The following is a 23,988-nucleotide window of genomic DNA, read 5'->3' as shown; positions in this document are numbered from 1 at the left end:
AAGAAATACAATTTTTTGGAACCAAAATACCAGTGAAAGTATTTAATGTATATAAATTATATAAAGTACTTAATGAATATAAATTATATAACTCTACATTGCTACTACAAGTACTGTAACTAACATAAGCAAAATAGCATTAGTATCAGTACATCCCTGTCAGCTTATTTTGCTGATTGTCGGGGTTCTTAGCTAAAGTGAAACAATTATCTGTCCGTGTGGTTAATTCATTTGCAGCTCTTCATCTGTGAGCTTTCTGCCACAAGCAAGAGTCAGATGTGTGCGTGAGAATATACAGTACAGTAATAAGCCCCTATGGGGATGCACAGTACTGTACAACAGAGTCGTGCTTATTAAATGAGACCACTAGAGGGAGCTGGGGCTCAGTGTTCAGGAGAGCAGCTGGGTCTAAACAAGCGCTGGTGATGAGCTTGAGAAGGTGGATTTTTCTCATTGTGTAGAGGAGCTTCCATCTCCTAGTCACAGACCTCTCACTCACTCCCTCCTTCCCACTTCCAATCCTTATCTCTTTCTCTCTCTTCCCTGCCTCTACCACTCAATCAGCGGTGACCTGAGCCTGCAGCAACATTTCACCCCCTTGCGCCCTCACATTTCCCAGGCACTGAGAATGGAGATGGGATTTCCAGAAGCATCATCAAACTCCTCTTCGCGCATCATCTTCCTTATGTAACTACTGCTAAAGGAACAAGAGAGAGAGAGACAAACAACACACAGAGGAGAGGACTTTATAACAGCATTGGGTAACCGAGTCTCTACCAGTGAACTTCTGCATTGAGGTAGGTTATGCCAGCATCTTCCTGTTTCTTTTATCATATGATTCCTTGTGACTCTAACTTCCAAAAATGTTTTGTTAGCCTTTAAAACTTCACTTATGTACTCCTGTCCCACTGCTCATCTGCACACCCTATTGCTGCAAGGGTCAGTAAGAGCAGATTGCATCTAAGGTGATGTTATGTAATCTGATCCTTAATGAGACTGTACCTCTTCATGAGCAAGTCCCGAGGATCGTGCAGCGGTGGAGTTCTTACCCTATTTCGTACGTGAAGCTATGATACAAGAACTATTGGTATTATTCATACTATCATGTATTTGTAAAGTGCCTATATACTCAATAGTGGATCACAATGGGAGCTATTACACAGCATAAAAATATAAACATATATATATATTGTAATATACATGTTTATATTTTGTGTATACAGTATATACATACATACACCAACACACACATATATACACACACACACACACACACACACACACACACACATTCTTGGCAGGATGTCTTTTGCTATTGTGGCTCTGACAGTTTACATTTGATGGTAAAACTATATGTAATATAGCTAGTATATGATATGTAACTAGGTTACTATCCCAAAACTTCGCTGTAGTCTGGATCTTTGTATAATTTAAATTGCATACAGTAAGGTGTAAAGTAAAAACAGGATTCCAAAAGTATGTGTGCTTATATATATTCGTCTCTCGCTTGTTTAAATTATTGATTTTAAAGAGGTTATAGTTCTATTGTTTTGCAGCTATGTTCTAGGAGCAGCTTGCTGAGGTTGGGTCTCTCACAGAGTCTTTCAGAATGATGAAAGATTATCTTTCCCGTTCTCTAAAAGAGGTAACTGGGAAAGGATTCCGGATATAACAAAGCCAGCATCAGCACCAAACATCTGGGACAGATTACTACAGTAACTGCTGCTCTTTAAAAGTGGAGTGCATTTTGCTAGCCACAAAAAGTCCATCAGACCAACATCATTCACAGGATTGTGTTTTGATCATGCTGGTAATCACGGGAAAACTCCTATCTGGGTTTAATTGCATTAGGATTAGGGGACTTTCATTGGGGAGACGTGATACATTTTGCAGCTGCTGATAATATCAGGGAGTCCCACTACCATATATTAATATGAAGAGTTGGCTACTGTGGTTATGCTACCAGTAGAAAGTTTAATTCATTCTTTCCAACTTATCAACATTGCATTGTGTTGCAAGGGCAGCAAATTGGTCAAAAATATGAAATATGATTGCTACAACGCTGTCTAGATCTAGATTTAAGTCTAAAAAGAGATTATTGCACAACTACCAATCCTCAGAAATTGTCTGTAAAGTTCTAGTTGCCATATAACAGTCCTGAAGAAGTGCATATTTCCTGCAGGTATTGACAGTTGACACTTTTATTAATGGGGGTCACACAACATGGTAGTTCTTGATATATACAATTGCACAATGTGCACAAGGTTTTGAGATCTACCATTTCTCTTCCTATTCAGCACACAGAACCACAGCAAGCTCTTTTTGGAAACCCCTGTGCCCCCACAATATATATATATATATATATGTATATAAGTGTCAAAAAGGAGTGCTATTGAGCGTGGCAAATGTATACAACAAGCGAAGCATTTGGGCATCTCTGTAGCTTGTTGTATACTCTTCCTATTCAGCCCAGGAAATCTCATCGATTTTTATCCCCATGTACTGTACTTCTAAATTTGGTACATATTTTACTTTCTATGGTCACTCGATTGTTCTACTTGTGCTCCCGTGAACTACAGTACAGTGTAGTATTGACATTATTAGGACTGATAGAAAGTGCCCGTGATATAGTCACGAGTGCCTTCAGAAGGGTACATTTTTGGTGCACATCAAGTGAGCGGTGTGCTACGTTGTGTGTTTTATAGTATTGACATTACATTCAAATGCATATGTGCTTAAAAGTGCATACATCTGCCTATTCACGTTATGCAATATATGTACTAACAACTAAACATAAATATCTCTCAGTGGAGTTTGTACCTGTGTGCTTTTTTGTATGTAACAAACATCCTTTCACAGCATAGTGCCATGCTATCTAACACCTTCCTCCTCCTTCAGACAAAAATTAAAATCACACAACTTTAGTGTGATAACATACTACAAATAGAAAAACCACATGGCTGCAGTGATTCATGGGTTCTAAAATCTGTGAGCTGAGGCACAGTGTTCTGCATGTGATATCAGTTAGTAGAAGAAGCAAGTGAAAGCAGAGAGCTCTTTGCTTGTCTCAGTTCTCAGCAGTCAGCAGCATCACACGCTGCTCGAGAAGCAAAGCTTTCTAATGTGCTCTTCAGTTTCTAGATCTGTCATTTGCAATTAGAGCAAAGTGTCAAAGTATTCTACCCTGCAACTGTCTGCTGATACAAATGTGTGTGTGTGTGTGTGTGTGTGTGTGTATATATATATATATATATATATATATATATATCTATATCTATATATACATATATACACATACACACACACACACACACACATTTGTATATATATATAATATATATATATATATATTTCAGCACATAAATATGAAGATAAACACACTTGCACACATATACCAACTGATATATACATAGCGAAAAATATTTACATATAAATATATGTATAAACTTTATTAGGTGTGTGTATGTGTATGTGTCATGTATCCTGCTTATTTATGGTTGTTTAAGGACATTTTCAAATTCATTGTGTTGATGAGCGAATTTTTGTATTTAATATTTGAAAATTAAATAAATACGTGCATGTTAAATTTCATTTTTGTTGACTTCAGGTTCGTCAGTTATTGAGGTACAATGAAATACGTTTACCTTTGAGGTCTGTATATTTACATATGTATGGGTACATCTATGAGTGTATATATTAATATATGAAGCACAGATCGTGCACACTGACAAGCAAGTTATCAATTATGAGGTAAAAACCCCCCACAAAACTGCCTTTTTTATTCTATTGGTAAAGAAAAAAATCTGCTTGAAAAGGGGACTTCTTTTGGTCCTAAAAGCTTGCACTCTTTTTAACCACGAGTTACCTATTAAGGCTATCACTTCTATCGTACCTTTTTTTAATAAAAGTGCTACAACTGGTCTGTGACAAATGTATTATGCTAGTGAGGGGGGCGGAGGAGGAAAGAGTACAACAAAATGTTTTATTTACTAACAACATATCTAAAAGTACAGAAAATTGGGTCTGATGACAGTGTCCCACGCCTATGTTAAACTAATTTAGACTTTCTGGAAAGATGAGTTTAATAGCGTATATATATATATATATATATATATATATATATATATATATATATATTTGGACTGAACTTCCATTATAGTTTATCCCGCGTTGAATGTTAGCATTGCATGTTATCCAGCATGGCACGGAAAACAAAAAACATCATGTGCAGTCTACAGAAATGCGTACTACTACATAATCAAATAAACGATCGAATAAATAATGAACTTCGACAGCTATTTCTGCATTATGGACAGGGGCGTAAAAAACTGAACTCAGCGGCGCCAGAGACGGTGTCTGCTGCGGTTGCGCTGTGGGGGTCCATGTTTCCGGATCGTACACCCTGCAGCATTAATCCTCCGGCACTGGGTGCGCCGCGGTTGCATGACCGCGACTTGCCTCGGTGCTGAAAATAGTTAGTCTGTAATGCTCTAATGTCCTCTAACCCAGGGGGGCTCAACTCCAGTCCTGAAGACCGCCCAATAGGTCAGGTTTTAAGGATATCCCAGCTTCAGCACAGGTGGCTCAGTCGTAGTCTGAGCCACTGATTGAGCCACCTGTGCTGATGCTGGGATAGCCTTAAAATGTGACCTATTGGGCGGTCTTCAGCACTGGAGTTGAGCACGCCTGCTCTAATCCCTTCCAAACAATGGCAGAAACATCCTTACAATATGGAAGGACACTTGTTCTGGTTTTTACTTTTGGTTAGATCAAACTGAAAGCAGATTGCGCACAAAATCCATTTTCTTACACCTGATGCTCTGCAGATTTTGGCTACTTTTCACTTTACAAAGTCGCAAGTTGTGACTACTGGTCTATGGAGATACCCAGCCTCATCATATCACACTGTACATCATGTTCATCCATCATTCATTCAATAGTAAATCACACAAAAGATGGAGGCACACAGTGTAAGTGGGAAAAACCATTGCTATGATTTTACTTCATGCTTATAGCAGACCGAATAACGTTTCGGGGACACAGCCCCTTCCTCAGATAATTGCCACCCGTGTCCCCAAAACGTTATTTGGTCTGCTATAAGCATGAAGTACAATCTTAGCAATCGTTTTGTAACTTAAACTGTGTGCCTCCATCTTTTGGGCGATTTGCTATGTTTATTCTCTCAGTTGGAACTTTGGGGCTTTGATGGGTTAGTTTGCACCAGGACTTGAATACCGTCTCTCTCTTTTTTCTCAGTTGGTGTGCCTCTACCTAGCCTTATATCATCCATTCAATTGGATTCATACTTTAGTCTCATACTTTCCACATCATCTAATACAACTGTTCAATTATTAGGATTTTGTATCTTCTATTCAATCCTGAAAATTCCTCTACCCTCCCTAAAAAATAACACTTGGTTGGAAATGCTCCTTAGGCACAAACAGAAATAAAGATAATTTACTGTATGTAATTCGTCCATATACTAAGAAATACAGCAACAGAAGCAGAAGGAATAATTGCCTTTTAGAACCAGCGCTAAATAAAAATAATAGGAACATAGTAGTTTATTTAGTCATACATATTTAGCATTTATACTTATGTATATTTATACGTGTTAGGCATATTTTGAGCCAGGTAGGGAAAATGTATGCGTCATGGAAAGATGTTGAGAAAAATGTTATGTTTTTCTTTTTTTTCATGATTAATGTATGAAGGACAGGTATAGGGAAAAATCAAAAGTATGTCTCCTTAAAAAAAATGTATGGTTCTCATTAATCTGTAGCATTTGTAACCGCATTCCCAAATTTGTAAACATGAATTACTCAAAATTTCACAACAGGTCAATATTTTGTTCTCAGCCTTGAAGCAGTGACCCAGCATGATGACAATCAGGCATGAAATGAATGCATGCATTTCTAGCACAAATGACAATTATGCATTCGAATCCTCCACCTCCTGGGTGGCAGAAATTATTCTGTTATAAACCATAAAGTGTCTCTGAGTCGGAATCCAACAACCTTTGATTTCTGAATTCCATGGTATCTATTACGTACTGTAGCTTAATGACTATGGCAACTTGTAAAGCCGGACAAAAGGCCAAAGGTAAATGCTCTTTGCTCTGGCAGTAACACAATAATTTAGATGTGAGACAGTGACATTTTTATTAACCCTGTAAGTAGAATATCCCCTTCCCTGGACCTCCAAAATCCATCTTAACAATTGCTTTACAATTTTTTAGTTTGACTTTTATCCACCTGTAATTGTTCACAGATCAGATTTAATGGTTTTAAACATATAACAAGCTATATACACTAAATAAACTAGCCTTGAAAAATAAGCACACAAAAAACATACATATATGACGATATTGTTTCTCTAACGCCATGTATCACAACCTGGGAAAAGATTACAAAGGCTTTTTATGACATGAAACAGTACAACATGGAATCCCTTAAATGTAACATTACATTGCAACACGGAATCCCTTAAATGTAACATTACAGTGCAACACGGAATCCCTTAAATGTAACATTACATTGCAACACGGAATCCCTTAAATGTAACATTACATTATAACACGGAATCCCTTAAAGGTAACATTACATTATAACACGGAATCCCTTAAAGGTAACATTACATTGCAACACGGAATCCCTTAAATGTAACATTACAGTGCAACACGGAATCCCTTAAATGTAACATTACAGTGCAACACGGAATCCCTTAAATGTAACATTACATTGCAACACGGAATCCCTTAAATGTAACATTACATTATAACACGGAATCCCTTAAAGGTAACATTACATTATAACACGGAATCCCTTAAAGGTAACATTACATTGCAACACGGAATCCCTTAAATGTAACATTACATTATAACACGGAATCCCTTAAATGTAACATTACAGTGCAACACGGAATCCCTTAAATGTAACATTACAGTACAACGCGGAATCCCTTAAAGGTAACAATACAGTATAACATGGAATCCCTTAAAGGTAACATTACAATACAACACGGAATCCCTTAAAGGTAACATTACAGTACAACACGGAATCCCTTAAAGGTAACATTACAGTACAACATGGAATCCCTTAAATGTAACATTACATTATAACATGGAATCCCTTAAAGGTAACATTACATTATAACATGGAATCCCTTAAATGTAACATTACAGTGCAACACGGAATCCCTTAAAGATATCATTACATTATAACATGGAATCCCTTAAAAGTAACATTACAGTACAACGCGGAATCCCTTAAAGGTAACATTACAGTATAACATGGAATCCCTTAAAGGTAACATTACAGTATAACATGGAATCCCTTAAAGGTAACATTACAGTATAACATGGAATCCCTTAAAGGTAACAGTACAGTACAACACTGAATCCCTTCAATAAGGGGTTCTCAACTCCAGTCCTCAAGACCCAACCGGTCAGGTTTTAAGGATATCCATGCTTTAGGACAGGTACGTATCTCAATCAAGGACTGCGCCACTGATTGAGCCACCTGTGCTGAAGCCGGAATATCCTGAAAACTTGAACTGTTGGGGGGTCTTGAGGACTGGAGTTGAGCCCCCCTGCCGTAAATATTTCATATTGTTGATTCATTCAGTGAAACATTTTTGGGTGGTCTTATTATTACTGTATGTCAAATTTTGTATGTGAGCCACAGAAAAGTACATCTCAAGTTCCCGTAGACAGAAATAATATGTATTAAGACCTTGCAATGTATTGCACCAGTGTTTATGTCTGTTAGTTTGATGATGTACACTCTAATGTGAACCAACTCCAATAAGGAGAGATTAATAAGAGGATATGGAAACAAATATGGCATAGAGCATATCTGAAACATATTGATTTCTTCTGTGAACAAGGCATTGCCTACCACTTAATTACTTATCATTTCACATAAATGTGTTTGCAAAGATAAAGAAGAATCCAATACTTACAGAAACGAGAGTGAACAGATAATATTTAAGGGGCATTATTAAGGCATCACTAGTGAAAATCAAAGGAGAATTAGATAAAATATAATTGAGTTTGTGTGTTTACAACTCTACAGTATATGGAGAGGAGAGGACATGGCTGGGGATGTGGGGTAGCTGCTAGGCACTAGGGGGAGCTGCTACACCACCCTATAAGGGTAAGGACTGATCTAACCAGGACATTAAGGGGATCTCCTCACTGTTGTAAAATACAGTAATGCACAATATTATTATCTACGTCACAGAATTGAAGTACAGCACTGTACACTTCCTTTACCCCCAGAAATAAAATGATGACATGTTTACACCATGTAGTCTTGACATTTCAATGGGGTTAAAATAACGTTACAATGCACCCTTTATGCATTGCGAACCATAGCACCCCACTACTAGTGTCCCCAAGATAAACCTTCATTTTCCTATAGTGGGACAACCCTTGACCACCACGATAAGTTAAAATCTTCAAATATTTGTCTGGAATATGTTGTTATAACTACAATTAGATTAGTTGCCGTTTAAATTCAACTACTGTACTGTATGTATTCTAAAAACCGTGGTTGATATGCATTTAAAAGAAAGAATGTAGATGTGTTTTTCAGATGTACGCGCTGGCACACAGCGGCCGTGAGTCACGAAGCCGCGATGCAGGACATTGCGCCCGGTATGGCGCGGGCTACCATTCAAGTCAATGACAGTTACCAGGAGAGCATGTGCGGTGTCCTGTATTGCGGCGTCATGACGCCCAGTCTCATACGTTTACACATTTGAGCATAGGAATTTGAAGGTGCACATGTGATCTTGCACACATTTGCACACCTGTGCCACTGTACAGTTGTGCACTCACCCGTTTCCCTCTAGGCACATTCCAGCATTAGGCCATGTGCCGGTTGAAGACTAAAATTGCACTGATTGAATAATGTCGGTGTCCGCCACTGCGACTTACCTAATTTTTCAACTAGCATGGATGTGTTTCTTCTAGAGTGGACGGGGTGCATATCAAGCCAGAGATATTCCAATCTATTATTCAAACACTCCTGACATTAATTTGTCTCCTGGGATAAAAAGATTTTTTATGCCATAGTGCCGCTTAGTAATAGGGGCTTATACCTTCCTCCTCTACTATTGTACCTCCATACATGATAAAAACAGGATACATACATTTGCTATAGAGAAGCCTGGGGGATGTTAATGGTATTTCTTGTTTCCGAGCTGTGCCCCTTACTCTGGCATTACCCCCATTTTCTTTTCTGCATTGTGGCGTCATGATAACAAACCCTTGTTGCAAATTGAGCTATTCATTGATGAACAACCAGGGGTACCAAACCAATACTTCAGTGTCAGCTGGGCAGACCTTAAAGGCAGTAGCTCACATACAGAACATACTTGTATCCAAACGCTCACCCCTGTGGCTGGGGATGCCGTCCAATTATGTCAGCAGATGATCCATCATTTCTGTATTGGACTTGACATTTAGATGAGGAGCGCTCTGATTTCTAGTCCAAGCACTAAATATTTCAGCTTCTTAAATGCGAGTTAACTAGCTTATGAAAGTCTGCAAAGCAGCTCCCCGTACAGCTATTCTCCATGTAGAATAGAACACAAGGGGGTGGGAGAAAGGCTCGGAAATTACAGTAGGGAATGAAAAGAGGAGACTAGAGAAGAGCAGAATGCTAAGTAATGCAGAACCCACATAGAAGCAAGTTAATTGATTTATTAACCCTTTGCCTTCCTCGGTTCTTGGCACTGTGTGTGTGTAAAGCTCCCACTTATGACATACAGTAGAAAATAGGCTTTTCTATAAGGCCAGAAAGACTTAAGTATAAAACGACAATTTTTGATAAAATAATTGATAAGAAGCCCTGTGTTGACCAATGAATGTTGTAAATTGGTATCCAAATCAGAGGCTTGGGTTACAGTTCTGTGGATCTTTATCCCCCATATAATGGCAGCAATTAGATGTGTATACCATTTATAATATACTAATAAGTTATCTTGAATGCTTAATATTGCTAATGATGTAATGATATTGAGAAGCATTTTTCCAGAGAATTGCACTAAAGAGGATATTTAAAAACTCCCATTAACTTGACTATGAGCTTTTGGACGATCGCACCGCTTCCGAGCTTATTGAACAAGACAATTAGGCTTCTGCTGTTTCAATCATAGCACAGGTTAAAGGTTTTGTACAAAGTTGATGTGGTGTCCTGGTATTTTTTTAACCTGCAGATGCTATTTATGAAAGTCTCACAAATACAAACTGGGGTAATGCTGGTTGAAACAAACAGCGCCAGATTTAGCAAAGACTGTTTTTTTAAAGCTCTTTCTTTTTCTTTTTGCAGCTGGAATACGTTGCTAAATTACTATTGGCATATTCTCGACTTTCAATCATCTCCTTCTCTACTCTGGCTAATAGTGAATGAATGCGTTCATGCTAGATGAGATACAGTATACTCTGTAGAATATTAGTAGAGATGGGTAAAGCCGGGTGTGTGAAATCAGAACATACCAGAAACTTACATTGAAAAGCTAAATACAAGACCATTACGATTTTAGAACCAATCCCCAAGATTATTTAGAACCTGAAAAGGGTTAGAAATCTGACACCCGCAAACCTTTGATCTGACCGTATTCCCCGGAATCTGGGTCCCGTTTCCATTTTCTTTCCGGGTTGTTACGAACCCGTTGACGGTAACTACGTAGCCCTTCCAAAGTGAAGCAAAACCAAAAAGTCATTTCTTGTTTTTGTTTGGACCAGATCTCTTCTTGCATTATTCCCCCCTTAATATAAATACGCCCTTTCCTTCACTGCCGCCATTGTGCTTCAGCGTGGGGAGGGATTTGGATGGGTTGTAGGCAGGCATAACAGCACTGGGCTTTCGTAAGAAAGTATTAACAATAATATTTAGCATAGGAATTAGGAAATAAATAATCACCTTTGATTGTACCAGCTAAAAAATTGCAAGGTTTAACCTCGCCATCACATTCAGTGTGGGCAATTTTTGGTTTACACTTAAAATCAAGTTTTGCAATTGGTCCACAGGTAAATAGCTGCTCTATCTTAGTATCTCCCTTTGATTCTACCAGCGCAAAATTGGAGTTTTACAAGTACTTCACCGTCACATTCACCAGTTTTGTTAAAATCAAGTTTGACAATTTATTTGGCACACAGTTGGTACTGTAGCTGCTCTATTTGATCTCTCTTTAATTGTACCAGCCCAAAATGTACTAGAGGTTTAGAAGTACTTTACCAGTTTTGGTTAAAAATAAATTTTTCTTGAAGCAATTCCTCCCTTATTTACTCGTATAATGGTCTAGGACATTTGGTCGGGCCGGTTTGCCGCAACCAAATGACCACCGGCACTTCTCCACAACTCACCCCACCACCGGGACCTGTCACCGCTGGCTACTTCACTGCTAAGGTAAGTGCCTAAGCTTAACCCTTACCCTGAAGTCTATATATGCGGTCTTGGGGAAATTAAGGCTAATTTTTCAGCCTTGGTTAAATTATTATGTTTGAATTATGTTGAAGAGGGCAAATCTCATGTTGAAGAGGGCTAAAGCCACCAGCAAGAAGGAGCAAATCCCTTTCAACCAATTTCTCAAAGGTGGAAATGTAATGACCCTTAATGAAAGATGGATAGAAAACTGACTTGTTCTTAAAATTTGAGCTTAAACTGTCCAATTCTCTTGGGGACTCAGCACCTTCAAATTGATCATTAAGTAATTCCTGAAGGTCTTGTATCCTACACAGATCTTTAAAATCCTTAGGCTAAGGCCCCGCTCCCTCAGTCAGCGCGCCCGCACTGCAGACAGGCGGGGCGCTGACAGGCACAGACTGCGATATGCGGTCTGTACGGAGTGGGAGCCAGAGCGGGAGGTGGGCAGGAGTGGGAGGGGGGGCGTGGCTTGAGCGGAGGGACCCGATACTCCCCCCCTCCCTCGACGGGCTGCAGGAGGGAGCTGCTGCGGGCCGCTGTAAGGTAAGCAGCTCCCTCTCCCTTCTGCCACAAAACACACACACACTACCTTGAGTAGGAAGCTGCCTGATGACAGCTTCCGCTCCCGCCCCCGCCGCTGATTGGCTCATCAGCGCACCACGTGACGCGTCACCGCTCGGGATCACAATTTTCTTGAATCCCCTGCCGGCTGACGCGTCACAGTGCGTAGTGAGCCGTCAGCGAGGGGGGACTGGGACCGGCTCAGGAGGATTCCCCTGCTGTTGGTGAACACTCGCGCGGCCGTCCGCGCCGCCGAGCGCAGCGGGTCCCAGCCCTTATAGTCATTACCACCCTCTGCACCCTTAGGAAAAGACTCAATGAAATTAGGGTCTAGTTCTATACTTCTTCAGTTACATCATCATTTTTAACTCTTGCACCAAATAATTTCTTAAGCGTGATTTTCCGAACAAATTTATTCACATCACTGTATCAATTTTTTTTAAATTACTGGTTGGTGCATACTAAAAAAAGCTCTCCAATCTACTCAGTAAGGCAAAGTTCCATAACCTGCGGCAAACAGAGGCAACATGAAACTGACGCATCAACTAAAGTCCTAAAAATGCCCATATGTGGCCCTAAAAACATATATCCCAAAGTAAAATAATGCCCCTGCTGGGCTACTAGATTGTTATACAAGGGGTTATGTTCTGCTGGGATGTTGCTAAATGGTGACCTTTCAAATATTGTTGCCAACAGTCTAACTGAAAGTTAAGCCCCACCCCCATTCTAGAAGGATCTCACCCTGTCACATGGGGTGGGGTGGTATGGTGAGGAGCCCAACCACTCCCCTGTAGCTATGGTAACGTGTGAGGTCACCATGTAGTATAAAGATGGGAGTGTAGGGGGTTGGTCCCTAGACCCCAGAAGGACCACAGGAATGTTCCAGCAACACCAGGAGGACTCCGGGTGAAACCGGAGGGGGTCTCAACTGTCTGCATGTAGTCATAGTCAAGTAAGTGTGTAATTGTGAGTACGATGTGAGATCACCTTTATTGTTTTCACCGTTAGGGAAAGTGTCCCCAACCAGATAAGACCACTTAATATCGGATGGCAAGGCCATAACAGTTCACTGAGGGAGTATGTGTGTGTGACAGGTTCACACAGTGAGATCCCTAAACCAGGATTCTCCAGAACAGACACCATCAAGGTTGCTGTAATGTCAACTTTGAAGTAGGTAGGCACACCAAGTTACTGAGAAAGACGGCTAGGTCATTGTAAGGATGAAGGGTAGATGGGAACCCTGATGGAACTACACCCCTAAACTGATGTACAGGAAAGTAGCTTCAAATTACTCCAGGTCCATTGAGGTTATGGAAATGCATGTCTCCTTGACAATGTGCAAGATCAAGTGATATAAGCCATGTGTATTTCACTGTGGAACTGTCTGGACTCCAGGGAAGAGAACTGTAAGTGTAAAAGCCTGTCCTGTCAATAAACCTGTTCTGTTTGTATATAAAAGTTCCTGGCGCCCTTTTCTTACCACCCTTAGAGCTTACACTACTAGCCAGCCGAATGCCAGCATACTGAGATGGTAAAGGGAGTCTGTGTCACCACACCTACAATACCTCACAGTAACACTCCTTAGGAGCCAGGCAAGGAGGGGTTACAGCAGTGATTTCCAACCTTTTTTGTTTGGAGGAACCCTTGAAGTTTTTCGACAAATCTCGGGGAAACCCTAAATGGTTGACATATATTTGGTTAATTTCACACCTCACAAGCCCCCTCTATTTCCCACCCTCTACCAATGTATTTCTCTCCCCTCCGTCTAACTCACTCTCCCCTCAAGCCGCCTCGCATGTATTTATCTCACCTGCGTCTCACTCTTACTCCCTCTTTTCCTCACGCACTCACTCCCCCCTCTCTGCTCTCACTCGCCCCTACCTTCCATCAATTACCCCACTTTCACTCAATCCCCCCCACAAAATACATACCAAAAAAAAAACCACCCCCCTAAATACATGTAACCCCACCCACAATACATAATAAAAATACCCGCCCCCGCCAATACATATTAAAAATGCCCCCGCCAATACATTTTTAAAAGACCCCCACCGCCCCAATATAACATTTTTTAAAGACCCCCACCCACTGCCCCAATACATTTTTAAAAGACCCCCACCGGCTCAATACATTTTAAACACATCCCCACTGCCCCAATACATTTTAAAAAGACCCCCACTGCCCCAATACATTTTAAAAAGACCCCCACCGCCCCAATACATTTTAAAAAGACCCCCACCGCCCCAATACATTTTAAACACATCCCCACTGCCCCAATACATTTTAAAAAGACCCCCACTTCCCCAATACATTTTAAAAAGACCCCCACCGCCCCAATACATTTTTAAAAGACCCCCACCCCCCAATACATATTAAAAAAAATGTACCACTGATCATCATTCTCATATATCTCCCCCAGCATCCTTCATCATCCTCATATATCTCCCCCAGCATCCTTAATCCTCCTCATCTATCTCCCCCAGCACCCTTCATCATCATATACCCACCCACCTGCATCCCACATCACCCCCCCCGCATCTCACATCACCCCCCCCCCCCTGTATCTCATATCACTACCCCCCTGCCCCCCCACTGTATCTCACATCTCCCTCCTCCACTTCCCATATGCCTACCTCAGGCGGTGGTGGGCACGTGTGGCAGCAGGAGGCGGCGGTGGGGAGGTTGCGGTGGCAGAAAACTACAGAGCACGCAGGACTGCAAGCACACGCTCGCTCTAGCTTGCAGTAGGCACCTGAAGTGCCGCACTGCTAGAGCGCGCTCCTGCAGTCCTGTGAGCGGCTCTGGAGGGGGGAGGGGAGAGCCTGGAAAGCCACCGTGGGCCGCACAGTGAATGCGGGCAGCTAGGCGGTACCCCTGGGACTGCTCCACGGAACCCCAGGGATCCGTGGAACCCTGGTTGAGAAACTCTGGGTTACAGTAACAATGCATGAAGAGAAGTAAAAGAATGTGCTAGACTTAAGCTTGAGTCTTCTCTCATGCCTGAGTTGCTGAGAATCCATATTCCTGGATCCTGGTGGGGAGTCTTTAAAGCCTGAAAGGGACTCATTACAAAATCAATAGTTCCATCAGAAAACATTGGGGTATACAGGTATGTATATTTTTAGGGCCATATATGGGCATTTTTATAACTTCAGTCTAATTTTGAAATATAAAACAAAAACATTGAGTTTCAGCAAAACCAAAATCAAAACCAAAACGCAATATTTTTTTTAGAACCAAAACTAACATAAAAAACAAAACACGAGTGAAAGTGCCCACCCCTATTTATTATTCTATTTTAGCATTTTACTACGGTATTCATAGTTTTTTTTCTTTAGAATTTGGTAAAAATCCAAAACGAAGCCCAAAAATATCGAGTTTTGGCAAAATCAAAACTAAAACATAAAATACAAAAAAATGTTTGCAAGCCAAATATATTACTAGAATCCTTTGCACTGAACAGGTCTTTCATAAAGTGCTAATACTATCAAACTTTTTACATGCATGTTAAGTGGTTCTTGTTACAGAATGATGGTAACAATAAATGTCTATGGGTCAGGAAATGGGACTGAGACTTGATAACACTCCGATCCTTATTCATTATGCTGATAAGATGTTTTTCCCGGGCTCTGAAATTTTTCAGCAGCAGTACATTCATAGATGAAAATCTTCCTGAGTACAGGGAGGAACGTTTCACAGCATACTATAGCATCCTCAGTGTATCTGATAATGGCAGTTGATTCAGATATAGAGATCTACAGTATAAATTAGATCATCGTTTTAGTTTGAAGAACTGTGCAGTCAGTGTGACAATATGTGTTTTATACTATAATCCTATGCACTCTCTTACATTGCATAAAGCTGAGGTGTGGGGAACACGGCTGATGTGGCTAAATATTTATTGTGAAGAGATTATGGAGACAATGGCCCAGATACATCAAGCAGTGGTAAGGAAAACTGGAGGTGTTACACTACTGTATCTCCAAAAATTTGTACATTTTTGGTCAAATAGCATGCAAGTTGACCAAAGATTTACTCATTTTTGGAAATAACACCTCCAGTTTTCCTTACTACTGCTTGATGTATCTGGGCCAATGAAGGCTATAGCCAAGAGTAATCAAAGCACAATCAGTTGTATTTTACCCGTATCTGCGACATCTGCCATTGATTTTAATGGCAGATATCGCAGATTCAGTCACAATGCAACGAATCGCACTTTCATGACTCCGGGGCTTTGTATCAATACTAAGCCAAGTTTGCTTTGATGCACGTCAATATTTTCCTGCACTGCAAGCAAAGTGCTTCCCTTTGTTTCCTAATTAGTTCTCTGACAGGGAGACAGTTGCGATAGGATGTGGGGAAACCTAGAGCATTCAACTTTAAAGGGTTTTCGCAAAAGTTTACATTTCAAGGTACTGTAACTAAAATGTGTTTTTTTTTTTTTTTTTGCTTTATACTAGGTGATTTACCTTTGTATATGGTAGCCACAGTACACATTTCTCAAAGCCAAATTGGCTTGAAAGGAGTGTAGATGTGTTATAGGTTTTGAATTTTGCGGTTTTTACTCTTTCGTTGCTAGATTGTATGCAGCAAGAGAGGGCCATGGATATTCTGGCAACACAATGAGGTGATGTATTGTGTAGCAGTTACATATTAAGCGAACCGTTCCCCCCATTGTTAGGATGACATATTAAATCCTCCTCTCCAGCATGCCCTCACTTCGCAGAAAACCTTCTATGCCCTATGTGAATACAAGCAAAACAGGCATGATATCCCCTGAACATTAATTGGGTATTGTAACGGTGAATCAGTAGGAGACATCTTGCATCTACATTCCCCTGGATGTTATAGTGGGTACAGAGCTTTCTGAAATCACAAAGGGGCACTTCTTTAGATGTACTGTAATAAGGATGGGTGGATCGGGACCCATAAGTGAACAACATTCCTTTAAACAAATGTAATACAAACATATTAATGAAACAAAATCTTGGCATCTTTCTACAACTTGCAATTGGAATTTGATTGAACACTAACTTTGGAATACTCTTAACAAGCTTGTAACAAGCCAGCCAGCTGGGCCTACTGTAGTTTGGTCTTTTGTTGCAGCTGTAATAGATGCTTACACCAGTAACAAGCTTCTGGTGAACATCTTGCTTGGATGCACTTTGTTCAACAACAATTACCCAGCAGATGCTTTGATGTGACTGGTAACTTACTGTACTCTTTACAGCATCATTACATTTAATTGAATGAGCTGTCTGAGAACTTGGCAAGTCCTTTAATTTTGTTGATTGTTGGCAGTGCAAATTCTTCCCAGTGGCAAGAAAGCAAGAACATAAGTATTAAAGCCAATACAGGATGACGTGAAACATTCAGACATAAATAAGGAATTGTGGTTACAATTCTCAAGCCTTGACTGACTTCTTGTAGTAAATACATAACAACAACATATTCATCGACATGCACTGTATGTTATTTGCAAATAACTCTTGGCACTCCTAAGGTTCTAGTACAAGATAAATAATTGTACTTTCTTCAATGTTTAAATACTATAAAAAATGGACACTTAACATGGGGATGGTCAAAATTTCATGATGCGTCAAAGCTGCAAATGTTGCACTTCTGTTTTCAGCCGCTTTTATGTTTTTGCATCACTTACAGTACTGTACTTGATAAGTATAATACAGTAGGATGTGTTACATAGTTACATAGTAGATGAGGTTGAAAAAAGACGTACGTCCATCAAGTTCAACCTATGCTAAATTTAGACAACATATACTTTATCCTATATCTATACTTACTTATTGATCCAGAGGAAGGCAAACAAAAAACCCCATTAAGGGGAAAAATAAATTCCTTCCTGGTTCCAAGAATTGGCAATCGGATGACTCCCTAGATCAACATCCTTCCCGTGTATATAAGCAGAATACAGCAAGTGAGTGACTTTCCATGGCCACTTCCGCATAAGGAACGCACGCCATCCTCTTTTCAGTCTCTCTAAAAAAAAAATTAAATGTCAAGTAGGGAAGAGGAGCGGCTCAGTGACAAAAGACACTGACTGTAAACAATGACACTGAGTTTGAATCAGGGAAAATTCCCGGTGTCAGCTCCTTGGGACCTTGGGCAAGCCACTTTATCTCCCTGTGCCTCAGGCACCTAAAACATAGGTTATAAACTCCTCTGGGCAGGGATTGCGTCTAAAAGTTCCTATGTGCTGCGTACTGCGCACTATACTGTCATGGTGAAGCGCTTGGAGTCCCATTAGGAGAAAGGCGCTATATGAAATAAAGTTAGTATTATTAATGTGTGTTTAACCTACAGTACACTACAGATTGTGCCCAAAAAATTCTCCAAACTATATGAGCGGGGGAAACATGTTCAATGTATACATCACAATCATCTAAACTAAGCATATAGTCGTGCTTTTTCAAGAGCCTAAAACAGTGGTCAAAGTTGTTTAAATAGTAGTGGTAATGAGCCAAGAGTTACAGAACGTTGCACTTTCTGTTTTGAGCTTCCTGTGTGGAAGACCTTGCCTACCAGAAAACTATAGCTAAGCTCCACTAAGCCTGGCAACAACTCCATTGAGACATTTATTGAGTCAATGTAGTTTTAGCTTTTAAAACATTGTGGTTGCTTCTGCGGCGCCACATACTGTAAGGTAACTGAAATATAAGAGCAGATTCAGATAGAGATTATGATAAGGTGCTGTGGGAAACCAGTGCCAAAATATAACATCCTGTATATCTGCCTCTACAGTACATCCTGAATGAAAATGCAATTTACAGTACACCTCGGGTCAGAAGACGTGGGAAGAGGAACACAGATATACTAAATCAAACTGCTAATACATTTAATAATTCATACCGGTACCTCCAGGTTAATGAATTAAATGTATGCTTTCATTTATGTATGCACTGTGGGCATATGCCGCGGCTGCTGTGGGAGAGAGAACGCTCTTCGTCTTTCAAAGCAAATAAACTGTTGAGCAAAGGGTTTAAATTTGTACAAAGAACTGGGATTTGGTGGAGGCGGAAATCTTTAACCCCTTTTATTGCTGCAGGAGTCAGCCGTGTGTGTAATTTCCCTTCATCAACTCCTGCTTAGCTGCTGTGACCTCCGTTAGGAAATGTAAATTCACTAATGTATCAAAAGACTGATCGTATTATACAAGAATAGTGGCGCACTCAAAATGTAAAAAACGAATTACTCACGAAGTAAAGGTAAGACTAGAATAACAGGTGGGTGCAATCGCGCAGATGCGTTCCTCCAAGGAACACCAAAACCTTAATGGAGAAAAAAAAACCTCCAATCTGAATATGAAGTCTGTACATCACTCTGTTCCAAAAATACTATTATCAAGCTCTTCTATCAAAAGATGAACAATTAGCCAAAGTACAGAATCACAATATCAGAAAATACACAAAGTTATACAAAAAATGAGTAAAAGGGCAGACACACCTGATCTTCTCAAAGTTTCCGGGAACAACTCTTTATCAAGAGGAGATTTTTTTTTAGAAATTTGTATATTTTTGAGTACTGTTCAGGCATACCCCACATTAACGTACGCAATGGGACCCGAGCATGTATGTAAAGCGAAAATGTACTTAAAGTGAAGCACTACCTTTTTTCCACGTATCGATGCATGTACTGTACTGCAATCGTCATATACGTGCATAACTGATGTAAATAACGCATTTGCAACAGGCTCTATAGTCTCCCCGCTTGCGCACAGCTTAGGTTCAGGTAGGGAGCCGGTATTACTGTTCAGGATGTGCTGACAGGCGCATGCGCGAGCTGCCGTTTGCCTATTGGGCGATATGTACTTACTCGCGAGTGTACTTAAAGGAAGTGTCCTTAAACCGGGGTATGCCTGTATGTGTATTTTCTGATATTGTGATCGTGTAGTTTGTCTAATTGCTAATTTTTTGATACAAGAATGTCATAAATGTATTTTTGGAAATATTCTTATTGGAGTTATTTTAACCATTGATTTTGTTTCCAAAAGACTGATAAAGTACACGAGACACCAACACTGTTAATTTAAGATCAGTAACTAAGTCCCCATTCAATGTGTTGCGACCAGGGTTGCCACCACTCCGGCGTTGACCCGGAGACTACGGGTTTTGGCCACGCATCTCCGGGCTACGCGTTTACCTTGTAAACCTCTAGGTGGCGGCGGTGTCTCCAGGCGTCCTCCCGTCATTCATCTCCCTCTGCAACTCGTGACGCCTCAGCGCCCATAGGTGTCCGTTTGTCATGGCAACTTGACGCCTGGTGATGTCACGTTGCGTCCCGTTGTCATGTCAACGTGGCGCCATTTGACGGTGCGCAGCCATATTGACGGGTTGCAGGGGGGGATGCCAGAGGATGCTGGGAGCCGCCGCCGAAGGTTTGCGCTAAATATAAAAATGTTATCTCCGGGTTACCCTTCAGTAGAAGGTGGCAACCCTGGTTGTGACTGAATATTGGTCCTGAGATGTAATTCAATATACTCAGAAGTTACCAATCGCAGTACGAGTGGCCAAAAACTCCCATTCAAATCAAAGGGGTTTTCCGCCCCTTCAAAGTATATTGAATTACCCACTAAGGCCCAGATCCACAGAGGTCCATTATTAACTGAATGAGGCGTTAGCCTAAGTTAAAGCCTCACTGAGTGCTAATGTCTATATTTAAAGCTCACTAACGCAGTGTCAAGTGCTGTTTTTGTCCAGAAAGGACATTGCATTATCTATACCGGTTGTTAGTGCTAAAAACATGAAGAAAAGGGTTTCCACCGAAAAATGCCTATCCACAGAGGTCCTTTATCGTAAACACAGGGATTTCCCACCTAAGGGGGCGTTGCTCTCATCCATACCCTGAAATATATGTTTTACTAGACAGGAGAGAGTCCTCATTTTGAAACATCTCAAATTACTTATATACCTCCCCAAACACACCTTTATACAATACTTGGATAGACACCTGTACTACTGAGACACAGTACCTGTGTGTTCCTTTTTGTGCACAGGTGTCTCTCAAAGTATTGTATAAAAGGAGTGTTTGGGGAGGTATATAAGTCACTTAGGACTTTACAAAATTAGGACTCTCCCTAACTTTCTCCTGAATTTTTTTTTTTAACTCAAAAGGGGTAATATGCTATTTGAAATATGCATAGTACAATGGTTTAAATGTGCATATTTTCCAAGTACCTCAGGTCTGTTCAGTTTTGCTCATAGGTAATGCTCCACCTCTCTCTCTCTCTCTCTCTCTTTCTCTCTCTTTCTCGACATGCGTTCATCTCGGGAAAATGACGTCTGTTACAATTTTAGTTAACATCGGTTTATTTGGTCTGTTTTAATGGTTCTTAGTGTATCTGGCCCTTAGTGACATTAGTAGACTACAAAGAAACTCATCTGAAAAGATTAAGATTTTGATTTGTTTTCGGATGAGACCATTAATCGTCCGCATGGAAGTCTGCATGTGCTGCCTGGTGGAGTGGAGAAAGGGAGGGTGAACAACAGGACCTGCCATGTGAACACTCAACTGCAGATCAGTTTTGGGAAAATGTCACCTTAACACACACAAATACTGAATTTGTTTGCTTGCAACTATTTGCTGCAGGTATATTATGGACACAGAGTGAGTTACAGTAGGCACAGCAACACTCCCCAGAACAGTAACTACTGTCGGTGCAATGATTCTTTAATTATAGTGTTTAGTTCAAAGTAACTGGTTTTAAAAAAAAAATGGGTACAGTATATCTGTCGCTAGAACATCAAGATCTTTGTTTTGAGAAAACTAAACCTTCATTATTTGTTAACTGCTTTGTAGTCAATGAGAAATGTGTCTTGGATGCTGGCTGATCACATGCAGTAATTTTTCATCACCTTTGGGAATAGTAAAATAGTTTCACAATATAACACTGTTAAGCAAAAGACTTAAAGATAGATCTTGACTACTGCGGCTGAACTCTTGTATATGATAAAAACAAGATATTTTATCTTTGAAACATGCTGTAATACATAATTTTATACGAGATTACAGGATTTGATGCTATTGTACCAAAAGCAGAATAAGAAACACTGCAGTCATAGAATGTACATTGATGGAGCATGGTATGAAAAAGGCCCAGAGATCTGTTCCAATCGGAAGTGGTTTGCGCTTGTACAATACAAAAGTGCTAATGGTACATACATTTTTTCAGGAACCAGATTGCAAGTTTATTGTTTGTGCAAGGTTAGTAGCTATGTGGGGAAGAAAAAAAATTGTTATTGAAAAAGTTGTTCAATGGAAACCAAACTCTTTCCTATTAAAAATATTTTTTTTTTTCATATTTGAGTTCACAAATGAAAAAACCTTTTGAACCTTTGCAAAAATGGTCAAAGTTTAAAACATTTCTAAAATTAAAAAAAAAAAAAAAGTAGCAGGATAACATAGTTTCCCAGAAAGAAAGAAAACCAATACTGAAGCCGACTGTACAGTATGTGAAAAATGGGCTATATGTTATAGAATTTTGCATATTCAGAAAAAAATTCCCAAACATACAGTTTACATTCTTAATTAATTAATTTGATGATGATATAGGGAGAATAAGGTAACATTCTTTCAAACTAAGGCTGCACTTATAGTGCCGGCGATGGTGACGCGAAATCACGGCAAAACAAATTTATTTCCGTCGCATGCGCTTATAGTAGAAGCGACGCAACGGCGCGATGGAGCGACGGCTTGGTCGCGATCACTGGAAGTCAAGTGAATTGGATTTTTCCAGCGACCGCAGCGTGACGTCACCGTCAACGGCACTATAAGCGCAGCCTAAGGGGCCTATTCTAGTAGCTGCGATGTTATCACTGCCAGATCGAATATTTTTGCATGACCCTTACCTCACGGTCTGACATTTGTGTTATCACGGTATTCAGAAAGAGTTAAGTAGGAAAATGCCAATACCCTTCGGGATAGCAGTGCCCTTATCTCAGCCTTTTCCCAAGTTCTTCCCCTGCGATCTGCCTGTAGTCTGTAAGAGCTGCATCTCCCTGCACAGCTCCTACAGGCGATCGCATTGTATTTATTTTATTTTAATAATACAGGGGGTCTTTGGAGCTGAACCACATTCATTTCAGCCTCAGGGACCTCCTGCTTCCCGAGTAACAGACCCCGATATGAGGTGCCGGTATCTCCCTGCATTGTTTCAATCGCCTGCGTCACGTGACCAGGACATTAAAACTTTTCAGGGTGGCAAAGGTGGCGAGATCAGAAGCTGCGAGTTGCTTGTGAGTTGCAGCCGTGATGTGAATCTCGGAGCTACTAGAATAGCTCAATTTGGCAAAAAATGCAAGTTTGAGCATTGTTTGCGCTTCCGCACGGGTTTGCTACTATACAGGACTTCTTCCTCCCTCTCACGCCCTCCTTTTCTCCATGTTCCTCCCCCCAACTCTACCCCCTTTCACTTCCCCTCTCCTTCCTTTGACTCCCACATGTCTCCCCCTCTGGTGCCCTCTTCCCCCCGTTCACCCTCTATGTCCTCCCTTTCTCCCTCTCTCTCCCCCTTCTTTCCTCGTCACTCCTTTCCTCTCCCCCTCTTCCCCACTCCCCCTCTCCCTTCATCTCCCTCTCTGTCTCTTCTTCTCCCTCCCTCTCTCTCAATCTATTTCCCCTTCTTTCCCACTCTCTTCCAGGATAGCCCTATAGCAGGGGTTCTCAACTCCAGCCCTCAAGACTGCCCAACTGGTCAGGTTTCAGGATATCCCTGCTTCAGGACTGGAGTTGAGAACCCCTGCCCTACAGCATTCAGGGTCTGTAATAAAAAATATTTCCGAAAATGTGTGTTTTTGCATTTTTAAGCAATGTGAAATTTTAAATTGCAAAAAACCTGCCGACACCCTTAGTAAAAGGCCATGCCATGACAATTCGAATTAGTGATGTGCGATTTCCCCCCCCCCCCGAATTTCACGAATCAAACAAAAACATTTCTGAGAAAAATATCACAATTGCAGACTTTCCAAAAATGTGCCTA

At 40.6% G+C, this 23,988-nt stretch overlaps 1 protein-coding gene across 1 annotated transcript in view; it reads left to right on the top strand.

Moving 5' to 3' along the window:
- The first annotated feature begins 388 nt into the window (after positions 1-388).
- CPNE4 (copine 4) overlaps positions 389-23,988 on the top strand; it is a 445,822-nt gene continuing 422,222 nt past the window's right edge. Inside the window, exon 1 of the mRNA XM_075587100.1 lies at positions 389-797. The gene's annotated coding sequence lies outside the window, so the exon portion shown is untranslated. The remainder of the gene's footprint in view (positions 798-23,988) is intronic.

This window comes from Ascaphus truei, chromosome 2 (genome assembly GCF_040206685.1).
Source record: "Ascaphus truei isolate aAscTru1 chromosome 2, aAscTru1.hap1, whole genome shotgun sequence".
Taxonomy (NCBI): domain Eukaryota; kingdom Metazoa; phylum Chordata; class Amphibia; order Anura; family Ascaphidae; genus Ascaphus; species Ascaphus truei.
Note: the sequence above shows the minus strand (reverse complement) of the source record. Positions and strands in the feature narration are given on the sequence as shown.